The sequence below is a fragment of the Curcuma longa genome, chromosome 10 (assembly GCF_044706935.1).
Source record: "Curcuma longa cultivar G26 ecotype Majalengka, Jawa Barat chromosome 10, ITB_CL_G26_1.1, whole genome shotgun sequence".
Taxonomy (NCBI): Eukaryota; Viridiplantae; Streptophyta; class Magnoliopsida; order Zingiberales; family Zingiberaceae; genus Curcuma; species Curcuma longa.
In genome coordinates this window covers 5,801,982-5,823,688 of record NC_133870.1, presented here as the reverse complement: position 1 = coordinate 5,823,688, position 21,707 = coordinate 5,801,982, and the positions used below count along the sequence as shown (strand labels likewise).

The 21,707-nt window shown below is 35.4% G+C and overlaps 1 pseudogene; it reads right to left on the bottom strand.

Annotated features, from left to right (window-relative positions):
• Nucleotides 1-3,036: 3,036 nt before the first annotated feature.
• On the bottom strand, nucleotides 3,037-15,461 carry LOC141835814 (dynamin-2B-like; annotated as a pseudogene).
• Between the last annotated feature and the right edge of the window lie 6,246 nt (nucleotides 15,462-21,707).

Sequence of the window (21,707 nt, the reverse complement as noted above, 5' to 3'; positions counted from 1 at the left end):
GATAATTTTATCATTATATTGCGCCACAACTCCCCTACGTATTAGTACATACTAGCAATTCAAAAACACTAGTGTTCTTATAACAAATAGAACAAAGATTAGCGAACATGAAATGGAGAAAAGATTAAACAATATATATAAACGTTGCATTTCAAGAAAATTGGTTTCTGTTCATTGATGTTGTATAACACACAAGAATGTCACTTACATATTGTATTCTCAATAACATGGCAGTGTTGCTTGTGTTTATCTGACTGGACCAACTTAAGGACTGGCCGGGTGGGTCGACCGATCTGCTGGAGAAATGGAGACCAATCCGGTCTGATTCGACCAATGTAAAACTTCTGGTCGAGTAGGATTTTCGATGGGTGGGGTTCAGCCAAAAAACTGAGGCTTGGAGTTGGGTTGGACTTGATTTCAAAACATTACTACTAGTGAAGAAAAGAATCCAACATTTACAAATCTCAAACTCATGCCAAAATTTCAGTCTTTGACGGAAACGATACTATTTTGATATCGTATAGATATTTCAATGCAAGATGTCAGTAACATATTGGAGTTCAAGAAGGAAGGAGATGAATTTAGTACTATCTCATTCCGACATTGTCTTTTTCCTTTGTTTCATCATCTTCCTTCTTGATCCTCTAATTTGTCACCGACACAATGTATCGAAACATGATATTGAAATAATATCTTTCTGATCAAAAATCGAAACCACAATACGACTCCAGATTTTGAATTCTAGTATCAAATGGTATCAAATTTCCATGATTTATGGGAATGATAACTTTAGATCATTTTGCTAAAATGAAAGAAATATTCATCAGACATTGGTTAGGCAATAGAGATCTAACACAAAAAGTACTTCTTTTGTGTAAATTCTTTGGTAAAGAATATTTGATACCTCAGTTAGCAACTAAGCAATCAACATGGCAGTCAGCATGTCCCAATCATCCAAATTTATAGAGAGTGATGAAAAAAATGTCACCTTTTCTGTAGCATTGATCGAACGACCAGCTTTGCCCTAGATCCCCCCGTTTGTGAATGTCAAGCTGATTCAAGCTCAGGCTAGCAATCATCAAGTTCGAAAGTACCGAACAGCCGCAAGCACCTGCATAGCTTCCAGAAAAAAAAAAGACAAATTTCTGACCTTCCATTACCAAGAACAACATAGATGAGCATTTCCTAATAGATTCAGTGTCTTCTAATAAAAGAAAAGTTGAGAGATCATAGTTTAATTATCACCAGCCAAATCTCCAACCAACTCGGCATCGATCACAGCGCCAGTGGATCTGCAAGTTCAAATCGCAAGAACAACGCATCCCCCTCGCAAGATCCAAATCAGCAGGGATAGGGATACAACTTCACGTATGATTAAAGGATCAAACGGGTAAATCAGAAACATGGGAGGAGGATGCGGAAGTCCGGATGCAGAGGTTTATCGACCGATTCCCGCATTGTTACATCCACAGAGAGAGAGAGAGAGAGAGAGAGAGAGAGAGAACAAGGATAGGAAAAGATCGATAAACCGCTGCGTCCAGAGATCGACAAGTCGAATCGCGAGCGGAGAGGAGGAAGAAGGGCAGATCGGACTTACTCACCGTGGCCATCGCCCGACGCCGGCCGTTCTGGATCGCGAGGTCCCGCAACGGAGAAGGGATGCAATTTGAAAGGCGAATCGAATTGAAAGCGAGGAAGGGTGATGGAGATTCATCAGAACGCTACCCGCTTTGAGTACCCGTGTCGTGGCGAGAAAAAGCGCCGAAAAGGCGGAGCCGACGGGTGGGTCCCAATGGTAACGTTGAGGGTCGATTGGCAACCTGGTCCCGATGGAAAACTGGAGGATCTGCTGTGTCGTCGTAAACAGGAACGCGAGATTCCTTCAGAAAAAACTGACGTGTCCGGAAGTATCCTTCAATATATAAAATTAAATAAATAAATGTTCATGAGATCGCAAGCTGTACATAGGACTCCGATGCTCAAGTCAGTTAGAGATTAATTGAGATGGCGATCATGCGTACCTGTATCTATGAGGAGTGGAAGTTATATAAAAGATGGTGAGAGAAAATACGGAAAACATATCTTGTCTTAATTAAGAAGAATATCTTTGCGTAAAGATTCTGTCAAACGAAATGTTCATCTAAGTAAGGAAAGTGTTCCGTCGCCGCCACAATAGTGAAAAATCATATCCTTCGTCGTCATACTGTCCCATCATGCCGCATTAATGGGGTAGGTTAACTATACCATCACATGATTGCCTAGATTCTTCTGGCGACGACTTAGTTGACTGAGGAAAAAAGTGAGAGTCGATTGAGTGTTAGGCAGGGCACTAGGAGAAAGGAGGAACTAGTTGGCGAAGAGAGACCGACCATCAAATTCCAGACCGACCTGACGAGCCAGGTGTGGGACCCTAACCTAGACCACCTTTTGAGTGGAGCTCGAATGCCCCAGTTGAGCAAAATACTCGAGCTGATAACTGACTGAGTTGAGGGCATGAGGCCCAACGACGAGTCAAGTATGGGAGCCCAAGCTGATACAATCCCGAGTTGAATCGTCTGCCCAACTCGATCGAGCACTAGGTCATAGTTACTGAACTGAGGTGTAGGACCTCTCCGGTTGATTTTGAAAGCATATCATGGGTCAGACGTGTCATCTGACATGTCCTCTAATTAGGCCACATCTCGACCTCCTTGACCTAATCATACTAACCCATAACAATAAATAAATTTAAATAATTTATTAAAATATATTCATTAATAAAAATTTTATTAATATGATAAATAAATAAATAAACGATCAAGCAAATCGAGAGTTCATAATACATAAACGAACAAAACTTAAACTGATAAAAAAAAATCATATCAAATTTGAACCACCGTTTTAATAATTTAGTTCATTTTAAACTCAACTCCATTACCCCATCAAATACACTTAAATATGAAATTTGATTCGACTTGACTTATTTACCGCTCCATATGTAAAAGAATGCATGATAATCAAATACTTCATACTCTTTGTCAATAAAATACACTCGACTTTCGATGGAAGATTACAAAAAAACGAATAGATTTACCGACTAATTGGATATGTGCTAGCTCAGCTGACTCCATGATCAACGAACAGGTGCAGGTGGAATTCTAAACAAACTGAAAGAATGCAATTGTAGATCTCTCACTGAGAAGGTTCATGTGTTGCCCATCATGAAGATGTGGCCTACAAGAATCTGAAGGCTGAAGAGCTGCCCTGCGGCGGCGCCGGAGGTAGCCTGTTCGGAGCCGCCGGTCACCGGAGTTCAGACCTGAGTCACCATTCTGTGGTGGGTCGCTGGACCGGAAACTTCCACGGCTATCGGCGCTTTTTGATCTGGGTGACCCCCTGAACGAGTCACGGACTGGCCCTCTGGCACCGGCATCGAATGCCGACCTCCAGTCATCACCTGCAGCAGCATTTCTCCTCGGGCTGCTTTCTGCACAGGATGATCTTCACATGTTAACAAGAACTGCAAGTCTATGTCACTTAAAAAGAGAATTTACATATTCCTAGACATTTATTTCAGGGTCACCATTAGACCAGCTAGCTGCCGATGCTCGGTTATCATGAACACTAAGCTGGTGTGTGATCTTCCAAAGCAGAGACTGCTGCTTTTGGAATTTCTCTCTTCGGCGCTTAACGTTCTGGTCCTCTAGTAGTAGTTCTTCAATCCTTGCTATGCTTTGAGCACTATATGGAATAGGCAGAAAAGAATGATACTAAATATTGAACATACACATTGATGAGCTGAACAAATATATGCTTTTCTGTGAATCGAAATCTTTAAACAGAAAAAAATCTTGAAAACGAATTACATATTACATTTAGAGCAATGATACACTATATGAAAAATGTAGCATGAAATTCAATATGACACACTCCATGCAGTGGGTCTCACATCTATGCAGTAGAGCCCATATCCATGCAGTTGAGTGTGTCATGTTGAGTTTCATGTTACATTTTTCATGTAGCGTATCATTTTTCTTACATTTATTATATTGTATCCCAAGCAATAAAAGGCAGGTGATAGTTGTTAATTCTTAAGTACTGATAAGTGGAAACTCCTGACGACTAGAGAATTCCAAGCAACCAGATCATTAACTGGAAGCTAGTGTGATTGATAGTTGTTAATTATAATGTATAGCCAACAAAACGGTGCATTTCGAAAACGTTCCATGGTGCTTAGTAAAAAGAAAATTATTTTGTTTCCTATATCTGTGCAAATTTCTACATGTAAAAAGAAAGCATCCGGCTAACCTTATGGAGCTATATAGCTGGTTGAGCATGTCTTCCTTAGCTTTCTCCACTTGGCAAAGCACAACTGCCTGCTTAGCAAAATGAGAGGGATGTCAAAAGGGTTTGTCGATATTTAATCTAACTCCTAACGAAAAGTCACTTACCTTTGGAACATTGGCAGCGAGACTATTCAAAACAGCCTCGACATAACCACGGATTTCTTGCGACATCCATCTAAGTTCTTCTTCTGGATCAGCTGGCTTTCTAGCCATAGTGTCCTGCATATCCAAATTATCCTAAGAAAATTACAATGGCACCAAAGATCAAACTCAAAAGCATCATATAAGTGGCATTTTTTGGTTTGTAAATATTTATGGGTCTATGATCAGCAACAACATCGAGTGGTTATCCACAAACATGGGCAGATCAAAAATGTCTAGCAGCTTCAAGCAACCACATCCATGCATACATGAAAGCATGCACGTGAAGGCAACAAAAAAGGAAAAGACAGGTTGAGAAGTGGTAATAATAGCGTTGGGGTGAAACAGACTCTTCTGCCCCTGAAAGTGGTTTTCCAGGCTTGTAAAACTATTTTATTGGAATCTTATCAAAAGAACACATGAGATCAAATAGGTTTAGATATATCCTGAGATCTTCATGAAATAGACCAGCCAAGACTTACTAGTGAACCATCTGAATGACTTTGCCTGATCGAAGTACTAGCTTCAAGACCAGATGAGCCTTTAGAAGGAATTTCCTTGGAAGATTTGCAAATATTCATTATCTTATTCACCCATTCAACTTTGTCAGCCATGCTCTCAGCCCTCAAAATTAATGCACTTTCCGCTGCAAGCTCCAGCCCATAATAATTGCATAAGAAACATGTATTACATGAGGCAAACGTATCAAAAATCAGATATGCATTCTCAGGTTACCTTTAAGCACTGTCTTGTAAGCAACTTTGCTGGTTATCTTAAAATCTAAACTCGAAAGTTTATCTGATCCATTTGCTTTTTTTGATTCTTTGGAACTCTTAAGAGATTCCTCTTCTGAAGCTTCTTCAATGTTGCATTCCTGTGGGTTTAATGTCTTAGTCATGAAGAAAATCCATAAATGAACATCTACATGAGCTACAGATTAAATTCTCATATATAAAGATGAATCTATAAAGTTAATAGAGCTGAATCCTTTGAGATATTACCAATCACTAGAAAACATGCAACCATAAATCATAGCTATGACTTAACAGAAACCCAAATTTTCTAACCTAGAAGATGTTAAAACGTCCACATAATTATTGGCACTCTACTTGAGAGGTTGATTCCTTTTTTCAGGATATTCAAAAATCTCAAAAATACATACATATCTTTGTGCGCCAATGAAAAAGATGAGCGAGAAGAGGATGGGACAAAGATGGAAATTCTTATAAAACTCTTCCGAGATCAAGTCATCAAGCATATGCTTATGAGGGAAATAAAATCTACAATTGCTTTCCTAATGAGTCAGACGTGTACAATGAAACTGAAAGTCAGATCACACCTCAATTACCTAGCACACAATTATATTCCAATGTCCTAAAATTTTCATTATATTAAAAACATCAATACTAAAACACCATTTAGGCATGAAAAAAGTTTCCATGTTTCTCTTTTTTTTATACAATGAAAACTCTAGCATTAACCGTTACATGTCCAGGTATGGCTTATTAGACTCAAATCTTTTACTTAGAAATTAACAACAATGTAGTCCAGTTGTAGGATTGGACTTGAACATAGAAGAGCAAGTAGATGCAGAAATTATGAACAAGAGAACCCCGAAGATCATGTCTAACCTGACATATGTATGGACTGTTGCTGAGGTAGTAGTGTGAAGTATTTGCCTTGCGCAACTAAGCTTATTCAAGACAACTCAGACTTGGATAGAGTGACAAACTTCAAGAGGGTATCAACATGATCGACGAAAGAAATATGGATAATTGTCCAAATTAGGAATGCCAACTAGGATGACTGAAACAAATAGGAAGACTTGTATAATGTCTATTTAAGGAAAATATAAGGCACCAAAGATACTTTGACGAATGATAGTATTTCAACAAAGCTCAATGGCAGGAAAGACAGTTATCACCTGACCCAAAAAACGTTATGATTTTTTGTGTTGCTGCTCATTTATTTTATTATTTATGTCAAATACATATTTATCATGCCAAATGCTGGGAAATTCAGAATTTATCCTTTCAAAATGTTAGTATCATATTGCTATTAACATTTTGCAAGTTCATTAGTAACAATATCCAAAGTGTGGGAACATAAAAGATCCGTAACTACAGTTACTGTGTTTTGCATCTTAGACAACCAAAAGGAGCTGTTTCTTGTCATTACTTACTTTTCCTTATTTTATAATGTTTCACAACCAGTTAGCATGCATATATGTTTTTTAATTCTGAAATGCATCAAATATGCCACCAACCAGAAATGGAGGTGCTTTTGGTGAAGGAAAGACCCACTTGGATAGACAGATAGCAATCAAGAGTCTCCTGAGGACAGAAAGGTATTCAGTCCTTGATCACCCTTGTATGACCTTCAGGAGGCACTATTTCCTTCTGATGTGAATATTTCTAAGTTAAAACATAGATTCTTGAGGACAGAATTGCTTGTTGTGATAGCACTCAGTTGTTGTGCTAACACATCCTTTACTTGAGGTTGAGAAACAAATTCAATGGGAAAAAGAATTTAACTCATTGTACATGCAAATGAAACTATAACAAGATCATCAGGAAGGAGCAATTACCTCTAAAGTGATAACACCTCTAAAATGTTTTTCTTCTTGCTTTTTAGTGTATCCAAGCTGTAAGAGCAACTCATAATCAATGTTTGACCATTATCTAGAAAATAAACAGTTCAACAAAATGCAACATGGAGTTCAACAGTACTTTCCCACTTTTCTCATTGAGGACAAACCATCTCTTGCTCCAGCCACTTGCTTTTCCACTTTTTTTCAGCAACCACCCTACATAAGAAAGGAACCTGAGTTTAAAATATGTAGATTCTTTATGTAAACATAAATATCCTAGTTAAGGCAGTATTAATAAACAGCCTGTGGGTGACTAAGTTAACATAACATAATTAATTAGTCAGTTGAAATTATGACAAGGCTGGAAAGCAGGGCTTAACTGTGAACCAAATGACTAGCTCATACATCTAATGTTGACATGAATCTATTAGCTAAATCATTGGCATATTGATGGTAAAAAAACACAATATAGTTTTAGTAGAAAATTTAAAGGCAAAACAAAGAAAAGGAATCAAAATCAAATAGCAGAAGTTAATTGGCATATTCAACACAAGCCTTGCAATTTGAAATTTTGCTCCATTGCAACCTAGTAAATTGGTGATGAGTGATCAGGGTTGCAGTCAAGGGAAAAACATCTTGAAATGGTAGGACTATGCCAAGATCTTCTCCAGACTTGGCATTGGCAAGAGCCTTGTATGTTGAAACCATTTGTTATTTGAAAGAGCATGCACGATAGAGGTATTAGGACAATAGGGTTATGTGCATAGTGGATTTAGTCCTGGTATTCTAGATCTAAGATTTCTACATTGGGTACAATATATACATGTAATTATTCCTTTACAATATATTGCAATGCAATATTTCCCTATCCCCCAATTCTATATGGTATTAGAGCCCCTTACAATTTCTAAAAGAGGTATTGCATGAGGAGGAGACTGTCAGCTTCTTATCTTTCAAACTTCTCTCCTCCCATCTGTCTGATCAATGCGAAGCCATCGTCTCCATTGCGTGACACCTGCTAGCATGTACTAGATACCATCTTGCACGGACCCTCCTTTGAGCCTCATGCATTCTTCCACATGTAAAGTCACCACCTCACATTGCAAGGCAGCTAGAGTGAAGGAACCACGTGATATCTATCCACACAAGCCTTCTATGGCAAGCATCCATCACTGCGAGCCACCTCCATTCCAAATAGCTCCACAGTCCAACTGTTACACCACCTGAGTCTTGAGTCCAACCATGAGCTCACCTGCTAACTCCTTCATTGTGAGTGACTGACTTTGTCAAATCTAAGAAAATTATCACCACTTTCTGAAGGGGATGAGCCACAAATGTAATAGGAGAAACTCTCCTCTTCTTTCCTCCAATTCTGAAACAGAGTCATCAATGATGCCAACTCCAACCAACGATCCATATCCTAATCCACTTCTAGATCTACAACCTCTATCTTCCACGTTGGAGTTTACATCGTCTCTGCCTTTTGCCTTAGCAGTCTTGTACCTACTATCTAGTCCTATAGTCTTTTGATGCCCTCAATCTCAGCAGAGCCATGACTCCATTTGGGCGTGAGGGTCTGCGAGATTGATTGCATTCCCTGGTCCAAGCTCCATCATAAGAAGTGTCTTCACCTTCTATCATATATGAAACAATCATCTCCCATCTTTTAGTACTTATAGATTTTTTTTTCTACTTCTTCCACTCTTAATTTCTCTAGTTATTGTTCTCAAAAATTAAATTGTTTGCATGTTGCATTTGCTTTGCTCAAGTCAACGAAGACATAAAAAAGAAAAAACATCATGTTTTCAATTTTTTATGCCCAGCAAAGGGTCGAGATAAGCTATTCTCTCCTACAAGACCTGAGCCAAGAAAATGCCCACTCATTCTGCTGCATTCAGCAAAAGAACTAGCTGTGCAATTCATTCAGTGAAGACCTGAATAGGAAATTCTAACAAGTTGGACATAGATGTAGCAAGCCGGGCATAGATGCTATATATGCTCCAGCTGTACCAATAGAATTATTGATGTAAAGGATTTAGTCACACATGGTATTTTAGGTCTACAGTTTCCACATTGAGTCCTAATATATACATGTAATTGTCCTTTTAAAATATATTGCAATATACTACTTTCCTATTTCCAAATTCCATAATGCAATCAACTATGGGTATTGACATATCAAAAGGCACTATATGGCCTTCTTCACAAAAGGTAATCCGCTACCCCAGCGGCCCCACACGGTCGACCCCACACGATTGGCCCCATCTGTGAGGAGGTACATCGAGAAGCTGTAGTTGGCCACCACAGGGGAGGGCATTGCCTCAGCTTCGCCGAGATTCGACCCTTGCCCACTTCACCAATCATGGCCTTCTGTTCATAGTTTTTGTGGTTCAATTATCAATTCCATAATAACACACTCAAAAGACAATTTACAGTTTTAATTGCATAGTATCAAGAAGATAATTTACTGCTTGCCTTCTTTATTCCCTAAACTACAATTTTAACTTTGCAATATTCAAACTATTGCTTTGCTAAGCAACTTTATTATATGTTATTGGCATGGAATTTGTTTGCCAGAACTTAGTGAAGAATAAACAGCTGAATGATTTAAGGCTCTTTACATTAAACCATGGTACTTAACATTACTAGTATCATTAACATGTGGAATAAGATTATACATGTTACTTTAAAGATGGTGGACAACCTGCTGTTATTTCTCCAGATGGTCCAGCAATCTGCAAGGATGAGCCCTCTTTTGCATCTTTGTCCAATTGGTTTGTTTTGTCTTTCATTGATTTCAAGCTACCACCTGTCTGCTGAATCCCAGGCTGAGAGCTTGATTCCTAGTTAAATCATTATAAAAATGTTCAAAATGTGTTAAACTACTAAAGCAAAATTTCATGCCAGATCTATAGTAAATATAAAATCTTTGCTTCATATTTTATACTGTAGAAAAGTAGAGGGAAGAAGGCATTGTAGATTAACTCTGTTTAGAATTGCTTGCTCTGCCTCATTTGCCTTCTTTGATGACCGGTACTTCAACTCGTCCTCGCGTCGTTGCCTCTCCATTCTGCCAGTACATTATTGTATTAGGAGTTTAACAATTTGAAGTTTTTAATACATTTAAGCCTAGCTGAACTAGTGAAACATTTCTTAAAACAATAATATCTTCTACTAAAGAAAAGAAAACCCAAATATTTTTTAACAGAAAACCTTTTTGCAGTACAACCAGGGTAAAAAAATCAAAAGCTTCAGCAAACCTTTTCAATCATGTCAAATCAGAGTTCTGCCAGTAAGATTGTGATATGATTTCAGTTTAGAAAGAAACTTAGGAAAAGAAAAAACAAGTGTTTGGCACATAAAAACAGAAGACCAAATATCTGACAAACAAGTTTAGACCCACATAGAGAGTAGGGGAACTTCATCAATGCTTATTGAACTTTTTAATGTCAAAGAACGTTTGTAAGTTTAGCTGGGTGAACTATTGTTAGCTTGGGGGTTAAAGTGTTTCGAGTCATTAGTTGAGCCTAAGTTAATGGTTAGTTCTTTAATTTGGGTTGTTCATTACGATTGATATCAGACACACCTAATCCTATAAGCATGATGAGGTGTTTATAAAAAAGATTGTATGTCTGATGGACCAACAATGAATCTCATAATACAATTTGCAAATGTAGAATGATTCTAAACTATGGGTACGAATTTGGATTGTGAAAAATGTAAAGCTTTCAGTGAGATAGATTGTGAAATATTATTAAACCAATAAATAAGCATTTTTAGCCAGTGATTTTGCCTAATTAAATTAATGAATCAATTCTCCTAGTGTGGACAGAGCGCTATAGAATCCTACTATCCAAAATTGTGCTCCTCAAAAATCCTAGAATAATATTTTTTGGTCAAAATTTTCAAAATACTTACTCCAAATGTGTCTCATTTTCTAATACTTTTTGGCCAAAAGAATGGAGTTTAGAAGGACCTCCTAACTAAAAGCACTTCAAGAACAAATATTTCTAATTAATTATAAAGTTCTCATCATAAAGAATCTTCATCTATGTGTGGTGATTATAACATTAACTGAAGAATCATCATTTTTGCCCTTTTGTCATTGTAAATGGTCCTCCATGCAAAAATACAAATTGGCCAAATATAACTTTATTGAAGCGACAAAGAAGCCATCAAAAATCTGTTTTTGGATGATTGTGTCAGGAATAGCAACAAACCTGCGTTGCACAAGTCGAATAAAGTGTTGAGGAGGAACAAAAGATCGTTCCATGTCAACTAGTGCAACAACCATCTTCTTTGCCTCATTCCTGAAATTTTCCAAGGCAGCAGATGCAATTGCAACCACCTTTTTTTTTGAAGATAACAAAGAAATTTCAAAGTGTTCGCACACATCAGAAATATAAAAAAAGCTGCCTGTGGCAAGAAAGTAAACATGTTGCTCGATATGGAAACATTAGATTGCAGTACTACCTCTTTTTTAAAGGGTGGGTATCTGCCAAGTCCTGGGGTTCCATTTGCTGAGGCAGAAACTATATCCTGCAGAACCCGGTGGACCTGTTTAAATTGCAACAAGAAAACATTCACATAAAAAATTTACTCATATGTGCTAAATAATTAACAATGAAGCAAAGTAGAGCACTAATATCTGCTAAATAATTAACAACACAGCAAAGTGGAGGTTATATCAAAGAGGAGATTTGCCACATAATTTAGGTGCAAAAGCAATATATGCCATAAAAGAAAATTCACCTCATCTACGCAAAGCTTTGATGGTTCTTTAGCATGTTCAAGAACACACTTTATTAAGGACCTCAGGCCTTTCTCAGGAGATATTAAATATGGCTGATATCCATCAGCTTCAAGCACAATCTAGGGGCAAGATAACAAGAACAGAAAGTAAGCAGAAGAAAAAGCAGATTAAATATAAGCTAATAAAAGAGCATAGGGATGGAAATATACACGTTTGACATTGTTTATATCAAAATGCTTGTCCAATGGAAGCTGCTTAATTTTGTTAGGGAAGTTTCCTTCGAAGATTGCAACTACTTTCCAACCTGTACCCTAAAAAAAATATGCACAACAAGATATTGTATTAGAGCATCATATCACTGACCTATGTGCGATAGATGCACTATTATATCAGTATAACCATTTTAAACAACATTAGAAGTTGCTGCTAGGCACTTAGGCAACTTCCTGCAGGTAAGCGAATACAAAAATAGCTCAAGTTGATTAATGTATATGTCCATGTATTCAGATCATGGAATTGTTTGTTTGCAGCTCGTACATAAAATATATAATTCCAGTGGGCATGGAAGGATTGTTTGCCTTTATATTGTGCTGTTTATAGTTTGTTAAATAAAAACACAAAGCATCACAAACATAATACTGACCTCACCAGAAGAAATATGCTGCAGAAATGTATCTTCAAATTCTCGGCAAAGCTGCAATGCAATAGCCCTTGTACCTTCAGCAGTATTTGCCATTTGCCCACCAAGCTTGAATAATTCATCCTGCACAACCTGGGACTTACCCTGTAATCTGCATAGATCAGTAAACAAATGCAAGTCAAGGTAAAACACAAACAATGCATCATGAAACCTGGCAAAAGAGCTTGTTGTGAGGAGCAATCAATCCCATTGTGCAGTACAAGAAAAATAGTACCAAAGTGAACTAGTCAAAACAATTAACACAGCTATGGCAATAATAGCACAAAGGATCAATGTGGAAAATTGGGCCATTAGAATTCTAGAAGGTGAATAGTAGGATAAGGACATCATGATAGAAAATAGTCATCCAAAAGTTATAATACAACTAGATGAAGGAAAAGCACAGTTAATTGCATTTATGCATCTATACATATTTAAAGTTAAAGTAGACATTGTTTATCGGAACTCCTGCAGAAGCTACTAGGTATCGGATGAAAATTTCATGAACAATTTCTAACAGAAGTTTATGGAGAGATATAAGAGGAAATAAAAAACAACACACCGTTTTGAACTAAACATGGTCATGGAACCTACTCAGCACCTGTTTTGTGGTTTAATTTGTCCAATCAGATCAAATAGAAGGAATAAAGAAATACAAATTACATGATTGAAAATCAAGTCAGCAGGCCCAGGTTGACTAGGTTTGGTGCTTTAACTGGCTCTTGTCAGGGTTTGAACAGTTTTATCTGTTTCTTGGCTTTTTTCACTTTTTGTCTAACCCCAACCAAATTGTGGTATACTTCCCAATAAGTGGTTGAACTAACTAGCTCAGGTCAATTTTCAAAACACTAACAAATAATCCCATTAGGGCTGTCCAGAAATATCATTCTTGTAAGTTATTATGCACATGACATTTGCAAAATAGAGTTAATGCTATAAGAGCAAAAGATGCATGATCTGTCAAGCAAATTCTCATACGTAAAATATTTTTATGTTCTAAATAGCAAACAGTTAACTGAAATAATCCAAATAAGATAATAGCATGGAATTGAAAGTTCCAAGACAAAAGTAAATCACGATACAAGAATATAGCTTCATAAAGTACCCAGTGAGAAGGTTTGGAAGCCTGATCTTCATCCTTTCACGTATCTGTTTAGCAAGGGTGTCCACCAAAGCAACTCTACCAAGTTTGCTTTGTGGAGCTCCAGTAAGTATTGCTTTAAGACTTTCAGTCTCAGCTTTCCAAGCAGTTTCCAGTGAATTATCAGACCCAACTGCTCCTGCTTGTGCTGAAGCAATAGACACAGATTGCCCAATGAGAGCTACCCATGGAATATCAGAAGCACTCTTCGGTCCCTGGTTCAACAAAAGAGCTTGAACAGCAGCAATACTTTTCTGGTCACCAGCTGCTTGATCTATTTTGCTAATGATACCGACAGTCCTAGTTCCTACAAAAGTGAACATTAGTACACAAGAAGGAAAAGGAGTTTGTAGTAAATATTAAAATTACAATATTCAAGCATATATTAACTAATCGAAACATGCAATAAGAATTACAAATAAAATGCTAATTATGTGTGCTGCCTGTACGAACCTTCTGCATCAAATTCTTTAGCCATCCTAAGAGCTCTTGAAGAAGTAACATCAGATGCCTGAGCAGCTGCTATAATAACCAGCAGTATTGCATCATTTCTTGCAGCATAATCACCAACCTAAAAGGGCATATATTTGAATAAGGCATAATCTTTGCCATTTTGTTTACATGCCAAACACCACAATTGCCACTTACTACTGACTCATCCATGGACCGCTGATCTAGTCCAGGCAGATCGATCAAGTTCAATGGAGGAGCTGGTAAAATCAAACATGTTAACTCATAAAGTAAAAAAATAACTAGAATCACTAAGGCACATCAAAATATGCTGCAGAGGAGAATCATAGAAAAAAATGCCCGCCCATGAAAACAATTGATATTTGAGTGATTGCATTAAATAAGAAACCCTTGTAGCCAACTCTTAATGGTTGGGACACTTGGCTTGTTGTTGTAGTGGTTGATTGCATAACAAAGACTTACTTCTAAAATGCAAGAGCAGTCTCTTATGCAATTGGAAATTCATTTCATCATGTACACAAATGAAAAAAAAAAAAAGGTCACCAACAGCATAATATAGTAATGAAATTGTCAGAAAAAATAAAACAATTTACTTTAAATTTAGTTAGAATACACAAAGTCCTCTGCATGTGAAACTGCATCTAAGCAGAACTTATAGAGGAGTTATAAGCACTCAAAATGCACCATCATTTTCCTTTCCAAATTTTCAAATTTCCTACTTTATTAGTCAATGATGAGAGCCACACAAAACTTTCATGTCAAATCAAAGTGCAAATGAACCCAACCATTTAATGATTGATCCACCTCTATGGATCGCCACATGAAGTATAAGATCAAGTTAAAGTAGTATTCTCGATGTATACCATTTCATGAAAAAAAAAAGGATACAATGAAAAGAGAACAGCAAACCTGTACAAGTTCGAAGCTTCAGGTAAATCTCATCTGCCCGGTTCTTTCCTGAACTACGACTGCCAGTGGCCTTGCTCAGCCTATCCTGAAGGGAATGTCTAAGAGCACCTACAACAGAAAGAAATACGAATAACACGAGTAAAACAAGAGGAAAATACGGAAGCAAGCAAACAAAGAAGGGCACTTTGCCAGAACTTTGAGACTCTTACTCGCAGAAACCTGCTGCGATTTGTTATCTATCTGCAACATTATTGATTTGCTGCTCAATGATACATCTCTCTCAAGATCAATTATGATCGGCGCACGAGTGGCGCCATTCTCTCCCGTCGGCTGTGACAAGGCAAAGATTGTTAAACACAATAGACGACCGAACTTACAGATCAGTTATCAGAAAAGTTCGAATTTTGCTGTACCAGAACAGGATGACCGACCACACTATTCAAGACGGCAGATTTTCCAGCGCCCTAAGATCAGCAAACGCACACACATTGCAAAACAAAACATAAAAAGAGACCGGCGCATCAAAAAGACCGAATAGGGCCACAGAGAGGCTTACGACGTTCCCCAGAGCGACGACATTAAGGAAAGTAGAGGTCCTCTTCGAGGCGGAGCCCTCGTCGATGTCCTCGTCCGCGAGAAGAGCGGCCGCCTGCATCATCGACTCCGCCAGTTGCGTGAGCTCCTCTATCGCCTCCATTACAGCGGGAGAAACCGAGATCAGTCAGGATCTCAACAAGTACGGATAGAATCCGATCTCCGACCTACAATGTACCCCACCCCCAACCGGAGATCCAAATCTAAACAGCAGAACAACAAATTGAAATTCGAAATCGGACGAGGAGGATGGTTCGCATTCGGTGATCGAGATCTGCGGAATCGAGGGAGACGCCTGGACGATCGGAGCTCCGGATCCTTCTCGACGAAGAGAGAGAGAGATCGGACGAGAGGAAACTCGATAACTCAAGGTCGGTGTTCAATTTAAAGGCGTCGTGGCGTTCTGCTTCCCATCCCCGTGACGTCATTCCGTATCTTTTAAGGCCACGTCAGCTCTCCGATGCGATCGAAAAGTAAGGCCGTTTTTTTTTTCAAAAATCAAAATGGCACTCGAATCTTTTAAAACTCATCCTATCAATCAAATATATCCTTATACAGATAATATTAGAGTAATTATTTTATAATTATTATAATATATTAAAGTAAATTAATTTAATTAAAAATATTATGCATAAAATATTTTTTTATACAAAATTTATCAAAATCAAAACCACTATAAATATATTATAACAAATATCTAATTTAATTTAATTTCGATTTTTTTCTGATTGGTTTAAATTTTAGACGACAGATAAGTCTTGATAAAATGGGATGCTCTTTTCGTTAAACAAATTAAAATAGGATGCTTTTGATGATTTAAAAATAAAATTATGCATTTTTAACTTTTATCTAAAGTGTGTGTATATATATATATATATATATATAAAATTAAATTAAAAAATAATAATTTATTTTAATAATTTTTATAAGAGCTAGTAATTTTGATATGAGAAATATGATAGAGGGTTATTTTTATTTTTATTTCAATTTTAAAAAATCTTATAATTAAGGTGCCTTTTGATATATTTTTTCCATGATTTATCAATTATTTTTATTGAGTCGTATCTATTATTAACCCTGCTAGATCATAATTCATTCACGGCCTTGTTCTTATTTGGAGCAGCTAATAATTCCTTCTCATAGATGATCATGAAGTCGATCGTATAAGATCGCTGGGATATAACAAATTCTACTTTTTGCTAAAGAAAAAAAGAGCAAGCTAATTAATGATCAAATCTATTTAATTTAATTTATTTTTTACCATATTTATATATATATATATATATATGTGTATAATATTTTTAATCAAATTAATTTTAAAAAAATAATTTATTTTAAAATATTTCTTATATATATATGCTTGTTTGGAGTAATTAGCCATCTCTTAACTTTTTCCCTTCTCCAACTGTTTAAAATTTTAGGAAATTAACAGAAAGCAAATTAAACGTACGAGAGTGTAGAAGACAAGCTCAATACTGTTCTCTGGTCCAAAGAAGTGCGACAAGGAATTAAACAATTAACACAGCAAGAAATTAATTAAGATCCATCTGAAAGATCAAATTAAATCCAAGAGCACCACGTACGGCTTCAATTGCTTGTTGAAGCCTGCAAATGTTGTAAAATATGATCAAAATAGGCCAAAAGTCAATGTCAAAAAGGCATCCTTTTTTTATTGAATTTGATTTTTTATTATAAAAATGTTTTTTTTCTTCTGTAAAAAGATGGAATCTACCACCTTATAAAAACTCCACACAGTCGGTCCCACGACCATTTATGAAGAGGTAAATCAAAAAATTACAATTAGTCACGATGAAGAAGGGTATTACTCAACTTTGTCAAGATTCGAACCATTGCTCTCTTCTCAAATAGGGCAATTCACTCCTATAAAATAACACAACTATTATTGTTTTTATTTATTATCATATCTCCCATCTAAATTGGATGAGTTGTAGCAATTGTGCTACTATAACATAGAAAAAAAATTTAAGAAAACTTTCAAAAAATATTTAAATGATATTGTTTGAGCTTAAAATAGGACTGTTATAAGTTCCACCTACCCTATAATAAATTATAGATATCTGAACGAGCTAGCATTGATTTGATATATTGTATGTTCCATAATTCAATCTGAATTATCAAAAGTTATAGTTTTTCAAAATTTAGAATTTAACATAAACAACTATATATGTAACCGTTAAAATTTAATTTATAGTTGTTTTAATATATTCAATCAGTTTAGAATTTAAACGGGAGATATATAAACATGATCATATAATGAAAATAACACCATATATGATACATGCACTTTTTATTTTTATTTTGAATCAAACAAAATATATAACAATAGAAGAGTATTTCAAGGAAACTTTGAAACGACTATGCAATAGTTATGATTTCGTAATTACTAACAATTATGTAATTAACCGTTAAGATTTCATATAACTATTTGCTATAATGCACTAATTAGAGCATCCGCAACGCGCTGTTATCGGGCGTTAATAGCAGACGTGGAGGAGCGAAACAACAATATACATATATATATATATATACCACTCAACCACGTGTTAAATGGACTCAATCGACCACTGATTAAAGGCGTTATAACGCCACGAGCGTTGTGGATGCCCTTAGGATTTAGACAGGAGTTATAGATTGGATAATAATAAAAATACTACTGTATATTGAACTCACCCCCACTGAAGTGACACTGCCGCAGACTGCACACTGCACTGATCTCGCTCCATATTGGTACATCAAGAGCAACTGGCAACTTCCACAGTTGATATATGCTACTTGATTTGCTGCATGCATCGAATCGATTGTCATATATATATGTATATATACATCTGTAATCATTCATTAGCATGAAATGCAATGACGAATGTGATCGAATAATTAACTAACTAAATCCTGTTGCTGATCCTATAGCTCACCCACCCTCCAGAGCCAGGTTTACAGTGAGGCAGCAAGAACAGTGGACGTTCGTTGCTCCGCGTATGAACATCAAGGGAGTGTGGCATCCTCCACAAATCAGCCGAGCCATTTCTGTACCTGTATATATATATATATATATATAGTTAGCTAGATCAACACCGACCGACGATCTTCGACACAATATAATAATTCAGTAGTATATATAATGAATGAATTATATATATATATATGAATTCTCACCTGGAGGTGGCACAGCAGTCACTGCACTGCAAACAGAGCAGCATACTGATGCTGCTCCCGGAGGATACAGAAGTAGGAGGTTTCTGCACCATGAACACACAACGAACTGCTGGTTTTGCCCATGCGATCCGAGGATTGTTTCGTGTACGATAAGTCCTGTTGGAATGAATGGAACAGGAGGTGCCATGGCATGGGTAAGGAGCAAGAGGAACTGGACTGATTATTGCAGCTAGCTAGCTAGACCGTTGCTTATATATGCCTTGCCTTCAGCTCCAAACCTGCAAGATAGCACAGTAGTGTGTTCTTTCTGAGATGTAAGTCGATAGGTCAGTGTTACAGTGTTTGTGCATGTGCTCGATCGATCGCTGTTGCTCTGGGAGTCTGGGCCTCCGGCTATGTTTGTGTGTTCATGCAGCAGGCCGGGGGCGATCCTATCCGGCCCCATGCACGTGGCCGCCATATACCTACGTGTACGTCTGAACTGGCGGCTGAGGAAGCGCCGCGTCTCCCGGTTACGTACTGACGGCGTACGTACGTCTAAATTTTAAATTTCCATATTTCACTATAAGAAAAATAATTTTTTCAGAGATAAAAATTATTTTATCTTTAAAAATTATTTTTCCATCTTTATTTAATAATGTTTGAGACAGAATATTTAGTTGAAGTGTTTTATCCTAAATGATAAACATGGAGATATGTGTTACTTGATATTCTGAATTCGAGTTAGCAACATATATTTATTGATTGAGGTGCTGTTGCGATTCGAGTCATCTTAGCAATATATATTTGTTGGATGAGATGCTGTTTCGGTAGTAGGCTCTTATCAACATAGTGGTACCGTGCCTACAAAAAATCTTTTAGGGGGTTTTCTGATACAGGGTCGTTTCGGCGGTGGGGTCGGTCACTATAAAAAATTTATCCAATATAGTTTTTTTAAGAAATACCCTCCTCCGTCGTGGGCAACTACATTTTCTCGATTTACCTTCTCACAAATAGTCGTGGGATCGACCATGTGGGACCACTAGGGTGATGGATTCCACCTTTTTTGCAGGAGAGACATAATATTTATCTCAAAAATTTATTAATAAAAACTTTGTAGCTAATTTTAAGACCGAAATATTTCATTTCTAATTCATTTATAAATCTATTTTTAATTTACTAAATGAAATTAATTTCAAATATAAATTTCATCTATAATTTTATTTTAAACTATCATTCGTCTATATCTCGGATTACACATATCAAATATAATTTTAATCCATTTATAAATTTATTTATAATTTTATTTATAAATTCATATATAAAATTTATCTCTAATTTTGTTTTATGGATGTTGGCACATAGGTACTTTGAGGACTAAATTTTTATTATTTTTTATTTCTATATTTTTCGTCTATATATTAATTTATAAGAAACAATCACATAGTTTAAATATATTAAAAATATTTAAAATAAATAATTTCTGATTTCATCAAGAAGCACCCTTGCCCACTTCAGTAAATCTGCTCCGTCGTAACCAACTCAATTATGTCCCGAAAGCGAGTGACTATAACTCAATTGGCTAGTTTTTGTATTATCTTAGTAGTACTAATTTGTACTTTTTCCCTAATAAAAAAGATAAATCAATTTTATTAAAGTGAAATAAAATAATAATTTTATAATAAATTTATCTTCACTAATTTAAATCTAAATCAAATTTTATTTTTTTTAAATCATCTCTAATTTATATAAATCTGAAATAAATTTATTTCTATCTCAAAATTTTTAAAATTTTAAATAAATTTATTAATAAAAATTATACAGTTTTAAATTTTATTTGTAATTAATATTTATTTTTATTTAAAACTTTTTATTTATAATTTCATTTTCGCCTTAAATTTCTTATGATACATTATATTTTATTAAAGTAAAATAGATTAATATTTTTTAGTAAATCTGTCTTTAAGTTATCTAAATCTAAAATAGATTTTAATTCTGTCTTAAATTTTTATTACATTTTTAATAGATATTTTGATAGAAATCATATGGTCTCAAATTCTGCTTATAATTTTTATTTATTTTTATTTATAACAATTTATATATAATTTTATATTAAATTTATTTTAAATTCAGACTCAAGTTTTTTTTAAAAATTATATTTTATTAAAGTGAAATGGATTAGTAATTTGATAACAAATCCATCTCTAATTTATCTAAATCTGAAATATATTTTAATTTCTTCTTAAATTTTTATTAAATTTTAAATGGATATTTTGACAGAAATCATACGGTCTCAAATTTTATTTATAATTCATATTTATTTTTATTTATAAAAATTTATATATAATTTTGTATCAAATTTATTTTAAATTTCATCTCAATTTTTTTAAATGTTATATTTTATTAAAATAAAATAGATTAGTAATGTTGTAGGAAATTCATCTCTAATTTATCTAAATCAAAAATATATTTTAATTCTGTCTTAAAAATCTATTTTTGAAGCCTTATTTTCTAGTAGTGTTTGGCTTGCTTGGCGAATGACACCGTCTTTTTCAGCTACTTGAACAACCAAAATTAAATACACCATGAAAAAGCTTCTAGGTGGAAGAAAAGTATAGTTCATAAAAAATGAAATTCGTCATCCTAGTGATCTCACACGGTCAGTTTAATGATTATCTATAAAGAGGTATATCGAAAAGTTATAATTAACCACTACACAGAACATTTATAACTCAAATATACTAAATTCATGCTCATTATATATTAAATTTCTAAAAATCACACCATATTTTTTAAATTCTCAAAGAGCTCATTTGTTTTCCATTATACTCCTCTTATCTTTTCAGAAGCATCTAAATCATAATTTATATAAAATTAATTTTATGATTAGGATGTATTTAAATCTATCTCCCCTCTTTTTTGTTTTTTTCCTCTATTCGTTCACATGCCGA